Source organism: Pteropus vampyrus, unplaced genomic scaffold (genome assembly GCF_000151845.1).
Source record: "Pteropus vampyrus isolate Shadow unplaced genomic scaffold, Pvam_2.0 Scaffold276, whole genome shotgun sequence".
Classification (NCBI taxonomy): Eukaryota; Metazoa; Chordata; class Mammalia; order Chiroptera; family Pteropodidae; genus Pteropus; species Pteropus vampyrus.
Genome location: NW_011889057.1, coordinates 1,134,659 through 1,141,844, shown reverse-complemented (window position 1 = coordinate 1,141,844; position 7,186 = coordinate 1,134,659). Strand labels below are relative to the sequence as shown.

The following is a 7,186-nucleotide window of genomic DNA, read 5'->3' as shown; positions in this document are numbered from 1 at the left end:
AAGAAAGAAAGAAAGAAAGAAAGAAAGAAAGAAAGAAAGAAAGAAAGAAAGAAAGAAAGAAAGAAAGAAAGAAAGAAAGAAAGAAAGAAAGAAAAAGAAAAGAAAGGAGGAAAGAAAAAAAGAATGTTGGGAGAGGTGTGAGGTGATAGAGGTGAGAATAAAGGAGGGTGGAAGACGTGGGAAAGGTTGGAAGAAGATGTGAGAGGGGAAAATAGACATGAGTGAGAGGGGTGGGGAAGAGGGAGAGAGGAAACGAAGGGTGCATCAGCCTCAAGGCCATTTCACTGGGGAGGGTAGGAAGGGTGGTGGTTGGAACTTAATGTAAAGAAGTTGAGTCTGAAATGGGGGCCTGAAATTTAAATCCAGAGTCCTGTTTTAGATATGTATGAGGGGGCATGGGTGCTTGATGATAGCCCCCAGACCGCAGGGTTATATCAAAACCTTTGGCTTTGTGGGTCCTGCTGGTAGAAAGACTCACGGACCACCCCAGCACAGGCTCCCCAGAGAGTTAGTGATAGACCCAGTTGAGCAGCAGGGCTCAGCACAGCCCCTCAAGGAAGATATCCCATACTGGCTCTGCGGGGACAGCACCACTAAGGTACTGGTTGGTGGAGTAATTGTGGTGGCTGGCTCTGTCTGGGCAAGAGTAAGTCACCACACTGTGCTACCCAGGAGAACATTATCATTGCCAAAGTCACCTTACATCCTCACTTCAAGGAAAGTAAGGCTTAGAAAGATGAAACCACTCACTCAGGGGCAACCTGCAGGTAAGAACCAGGGTCTTGACACACAAACTCCAGTACTAGATGCACCACACCCGCCACCAGCAAGAAGCACCTGAGGTCAGAAGCCCTGGTGCAAGACAGGTTCTGCTTCTCACTCGTGCAGCACGCACTTGTGAGTGGAGCGACTTTGCTAAACTCTCACTCTCCCTAAGCCTCAGCTTCCTCCCAGTTAGGCAGGAGGAAATCTACTCCCTTCTTCATCTCACGGGGCGGTTGTGAAGATCACAGAAGAAATGAAGGGGATCAGTTTTGTTACCTTAAGAATAATAAACGCTTTATAATTCTACTGTTTTTAGACTCATGGGAGTTAAAGTGATTTTGCTTTGAGAAATATCTGATTACCTCACTTAAGGTGGCTGAGGAAAGGACTGAGAGGGACAGCCTAGCCTCCTTTGGCCCCTCCTGCCCATCTTGGTCTTAGCCCAGAGTCCCAGTTCAAGCCACAAGGCTGAGCTCCTGGTCCAGCCCCACCCAGCCCCGACCCCACTGCCAGGCTCCATCCTCAGTGCTCCATCTCCCTTCCTGCCTCATTCTTTTCCCTACTCCTTGGGCTCCCAGGCCATGAATTCTGGCCCCTTGTTCTCTCTACCTTTGCCTGGCTCCTCTCCCAGCCTCCTTCCAGTTAGTAGCACTATTACCAATGGGGTCATTCCAGATGCCCAGCTGGTGAATGGGCAGGGCAGGCAGTTCCAGCCCATGGTGGCCTCCTAGTGTACCACCTGGGCCAGGATCTTTGCTGTGTGGTTCTGGTCCAGGACCGGCTCAGAAGTGCTGCAGTCTCCACTGAGAGCCACAGACACACACAACTAAGGTTTCTCCTGGGATGGAGCAGAGATGAACATAGAAGAAATGAGAAAGAGGCACTGCTGGTGCAGGGGGGTTATCTCAGGTTTCTGTTCCTTGGGGTTGAGAAAGAATTCATTTACTCATTCACTCATTCATTCATCCATCCATCCATTTACTGAAAGTCTAAACATGCCAGGCACTGGAACTAGCTGGAGATGAGTTGACACGGCCCTGCCTTTAAGGTGATTACAACCTGTAGGCACAGACAAAAATTGCAGTGTGGTGAGGGCCATGACAAAGGAAAGCTGTGGATGCTGGGGGCCACCTAGCATAGGCTGGTGGGGGGCGGGGCAGAGGGGCGCAGCAGGGCATTGCAGGCCTTGGGGACATTCAATCAAGTTCTTCCCAACTGGTTGGTCTCCCCCCCATGAATGTGGACTTGCAGCTCAGGGAACTAGGGGTGAGGAGATGAGGCATGGTTCAAACGGGTGCAGGTCGCTGGCACCCCCAGCCAGAGCCTAGGCCAGTTTGTCCTACCCTCACATCTCTAATTTCCGGTTCTCATTCTCATTCTCACCCCAGCCAGACATTCTGGCCATCTACACACCCTCACCATTGCCCCCCCACACACGCACACACACCGCATCTGGCAACGACTTTGACCTTCACTGCCCTGTGCTCTCTCCTAGAGATTGGAGATTGGATTCCCTCCGAACATTCCTGCCTCCAGCTCTCCTCTGCTTCCCACCAGCTCTCCTCATCTGGCAGCCCAGGTCATTCTTTGTCACCTCTGGGGTCAGCACATCTGCCAGTATTTTGAAATCCCTGGAGAAGTAAACATTGCGCTCAGAACCCTCCTTTTCTTGACCAACAGATGGAATAGTGGAATAGTGGTGCCTCCTGCTGGCATAGCTGGGCAATGGGGCCATTTTTTGGCCACTACCCCCAGCAGCACCCTAGCAGGGACCTGGAGTGGGAGCAGTAGGTGACAAAAACAGGCAGAGCTGGGAGGCCTAGGGAGACTGGAGAGTGAAAGTAGAAAAGAGTGGAAGGGCTGAGCCTGCCCTAAGAGGATAAGGGGAAAGTGATGAGGGCAGGGCGGTGCGTCTTCCAGTAGGCCAGAGGCAAATAAAGTGACAACAAAGGATTCTCAGAGTTCCCAACTGTATCCCACTTATACAACCCTCTCACCCCAAACACAAACTTTTTGGCTCCTTCCTCTGAACCTCCAACTTCTCTTAGAGAACTTTGGAGTAAAAGAGGTTAACCGGGTGGATCAAGACAGGATAATTATAGGGGGCAGAACTCCCGGTGTGGGAGAGGATGGTAATTACACAGTGAGGTCCTGGGAGCGGGGATGAGGGGTGTCAGGGTTTGTGGGTAGAGACCTGGGAGGGCCCATTCCACCAACAGACCACCCCCAGCCCAGAATAGCTTCCCCACACAACATTCCCAGAGGCTCTAGCTGGTAGAGGGGAAGCAAGCCTTGTAGGAACCACCCTTTCCCCTCATCTGCTTCTCAGTGACCCAGCCCCATCCCCTCCTTGGAAAGACCTGCCCTGCCACTGACTCTAAAAATAGGGACTTCAGGAGGAAAAACCAAGAAGAGATAGAAGTAAGGGTCTTGAGTTCTTCCCCACTGGCCCAGTACTAACGAACAAGGCAGTTTGGGGTTGGGGGGTGGCCTGTGTGGTAGGGGTGCAGGAGAGCAGGAGTCTCTCCTCCTCGCAGGGGTCCCCGTTCTGGGGTCAGCTCTGAGAGTGGCCCAGGTGTCTCCAGCCTGAACTCTGGTGACTGTCTCCCAGGACCTGCAGTTCTTCTTTCCGAGGCTCTAACAGACCAGAGGCTGCACACAGGTCCTCCAGGCGCTCCTGAGTCCTCATTTCCTCCCGCTGAAACACTCCTGCTTCTCTCCCGGCAGCTCAAACCTCAGTGCCTTCCTTAGCCAACCCACATTTGCTATGAACCAGTCAGGACCTTGAAGGAGGCGGGCCTGAAAGTAGCTTGGGTAACACAGGGAGAGGGGCACCTCTGGCAGGAAAACAGTTGCCAGGGAGACCAGGACAGTAGGCGGGGCCCCCAATCCCGGTTAGCCTGTATTGGGCCGAGGAAAGACTTAAAAGTCCAGATCTCTCCCAACAACTTTTTCGTAAAGTCGGCACGGCCGCCTCCTCGGGACTGGGTCTAGGGCAGCTGGAAGTCTGAAGCTCCTGAAAGAGACCTCCCACGGGTTAGTTTCTACAACTCGGGGGAACTCAACAGTGCCAAGCCTGAGGGAACCGAAGGAAAGAAGCAAGATCTAGGAGAGGTTGGGGAGAGGAACAAAGCTTAACGGATTGTGATACAGAACTTCTTGGACTAGAAATCTAAAGTGAAAATATGCGAAGTGTGCAAAACAAAAAAAATTGTTTTAGTCCCACCGCTAAGAAGCGGAAATTTCAGATTTTACCGCCAGATGGCAGTCTTGCCTACTAATTGGATCAAGCGCCGTCTGGGACCCCGAGGGGAGGAAACCTGAAGGTGGAAATTCTGTCTTAGAAGTTGTACCTGAGTCTTGTTCTCTGATATTTAACAGATAACTATAATTCTTTATTTCCATAAATACAATTCTTTCACCCCAACCCAGCTCTGACTAGATCCAGTCAGCAGGCTTCATTCATTCTTTATTTAAAGCAGCTAAGGAATACTTTGGTGGACAAAGTTCCTTCTCCCTTGGGTCTCACTCATAGTGTGAGGGTGATAAGTCAGAGTAATAATAACTAATGAACTCATTTAGAACTGTGTGTCAGGCAGTTCACCCTTATAACCTTATGGAATAGGCACAATGTTATTATCCTCAACTTACAGACAAGGAATCGGAGGCATAGGGCCAAGGTCACAGTCAACAAAGGAGAAGAACGGGGACTTGAAACTGGGGCAGCCTAGTTCTAGTCTAGAAGCTATGTGATTAACTCTCCGTACCTAACACAGAATGGTGCAGATAGAGCTAGAAGAAGCATCTACCCTAGACTTGGGAGTCAGGAACGAACTCTTGGAAGACATGTCTAAAATCTCATCTATACTGAGAATTGAACCAAGAGTAAATTTGGCCAAAAGACTGGGTGGCGGGGGTAGTCAAGGGAGGAGGAAGAGTTGCTCTAGAAAGAGGAAACAACTTGTACAAAGACTCAAAGATGATCAAGAAAAAGAAAATAAAGCGACATCCAGGTTTCTGACCTGGATGATTGTCATTTACTAAAATAATAAACATCAGGATGGGAGTACATTTTAGGGAGAAGAGAAGTTCTCTATCCTATTTAACCTGTGATGTTTGAGGTGCTTGGGGACATCCAGATGTCACCTAGTGTCTTGTCTAGTCTATATGCTCCCTGAGGAAAGGGACCGAATCTTATTTATCATTGAATCTCTCATAGACCAACCAGTAGATACAGGTTTGGTGAGAAAATGAAGGCTGGGCCACCTCCTCTGAGGAAGGAGGTAACACCGTCTCTGCTCTCAAGTGTTTGCAATGACATCACAGAGACATTTTGAGGAACAGGATATGCCAGACTATGTGGTAAAAGGCAATCACTGCTCTGGGACATCAGAAGGGAAAGAAAAAGAATCATGAGGAAGAAGGAGCACATGAAGGCCAATATTGATTGATTATTATATAATCCTCACAACCAGTTGAGGGTGAGCAATGTGATCCACATTTAATAGATAAAGAAACTTTATAAAATGATGAGATGGCCATGTCTTGGACCAAAGAAAGCGGGGGAACCAGCAGGCCATTCTGCTGAAGTCTTAATTCCTGTCTGCCATAGAAATGGATCATCTTTTCAAAGTTCCCCAGTGCGGTCCTCCTAATTCCTACCCAATCTTCCTCCCTCACACCTGGAATAAGGTTCTTCCCTCATTCTACTCCAGCTGCCCAGTCCAATTCTGTCCTTCCACCTAGTGCTCCATCAAATCAACTTTAAGACATTGTGTTGGGCTCTAATCTAGAGAGGAAACCAGTGTTCTTCTGTTCTGCCTGAGAATCTCAGTAATGTTCTTCCATTGATTCAATAAACATTATGTGACAGGAACTGAGCAAGATCTGGTCCCCTCAAACATTTTCAATCTATTATTTATTTGTCTATTGAATTCCAGAGCTTTAAACTCAAGAAATAAACCTGGAGAAACTGAGGTCTGAGAAGAGGTATCCAGAACCAAAAGTTAAGAACTTCAGGAGCATTTTCCTACCTTGGCACTCTTCTACTCTGCCCTCTGGTTGTACCCAGGGTCACACCTGAAGACTAGGGTTAGTCTCATATTTGGGTTTCTCTTCTTGCAACTTGCTGTCTTCAACTCAGGCATCTGATGGCAGAGCTCTCTCTCATCCACTCCCCTAAAACTACTAGGCTCTCCTCAGACTTCTAAGACCCTACAGATTCAAAAGTATAGCTAAGAATCCAGAGATCTAGATTCCTCTGCAAGCATAGTGGTCTTCATCTCTGCTTCCTCCCATTCCTCTCTCAGTGGCCTCCAGTTCCTGCCTTTTCCAGCCTGCTGACTACCTTATCCCTTTCAAGCCTTAATTTCAAGCTCACAAACTCTTTTCAGCTCTAAATCTTCCCTCATCTCGGGGCTTCCCAACCACCTCTCCACCTTCTCAGATTGTCCCTGGCCTTTTCCACTCCTAGTTTCTCTGGCTAACTCCCATGTCCAGTCCTTCCATCTTGTTCTTTCCTGGTCCTCCTGATCCCCTGATGAGCCCAGCCTGAAGGTCCCCTCCGTGGCCTCTTTAAACATCTTCCTTGGGCTACCTCCAATAGTTAGGGCTCCTCTGGACTTAAATTCTCTCCATCTCTTCTCAGGCTCTCTGTAATCCTACTAAGGCTGACTCTTGTCACTGTGCTGTCTCTCCTTCCCTCAAGAGTTAGTCTTCCCATCTCTGCTTTCCACTGATCCTCTGTGCCCACCTCCTCAAAGTCGCCCTTGAAATCTCTCCCAGTCTCTGCCCCTCTCTCACCTTCCCTTCTTTTTTCCCCAGGGTTCTGATCTCTGTCTCATCAGTCTCTCTGTCCCTGCTCCCATCTCTGCATGCCTGGCCTCTCAGTGGTGGTCTAGCTCTGTCGACCTCCATCTCTCTGCTTGTCTAGCCGTACCTCTCTCCTCCCGCTGTTGTCTCTCCCCTATCTTTGTCTCTGACTCTTCCCACTCTAACTCCCCCACTAGTTGTGCCTGTCTCTCTCCTCCGTCTCTGTTCCTCTAGCTAAGTCTCTCCTCTCTCTGTCTTATCCTCTCTGACAATTCCCACATCTCCCCCCTCCCCCTTTGTCTTTCTACCCTCTTCCTCCTGCTCTTCCTGTCTCTGTCTCTTCCCTCTTTATCTCTCGGTCTCTCCTTGGTCTCTCTGACTCTTTCTCTCTCTTCCCTCCTCTTCCCCACTTCAATATCTCTGTGTCTCCATCTCTCTCTAGGCCCTCGCTCCCTCCCTCTCTCTCTTTTCCTCGGCTCTCTCCGGCTCCCTCTCTCGCCTCGGATGACAGCGCTGCCTCTTTTGTTGGCTCCGCAGCCAATCGCGGCCGCTGACGACACGGGGGCCGGGGCTATAAAGGGCCTGGCCCGGGCTCGGGCCCCCCCAGCCG

General features: G+C 49.7%; 1 long non-coding RNA gene across 1 annotated transcript in view; it reads left to right on the top strand.

Annotated features, from left to right (window-relative positions):
* Positions 1-2,718, top strand: part of LOC111729708 — a 5,153-nt gene extending 2,435 nt beyond the window's left edge. The window contains exon 2 of the long non-coding RNA XR_002776347.1: positions 2,261-2,718. This is a non-coding gene — a long non-coding RNA (uncharacterized LOC111729708). The remainder of the gene's footprint in view (positions 1-2,260) is intronic.
* The last annotated feature ends 4,468 nt before the right edge of the window (positions 2,719-7,186 follow it).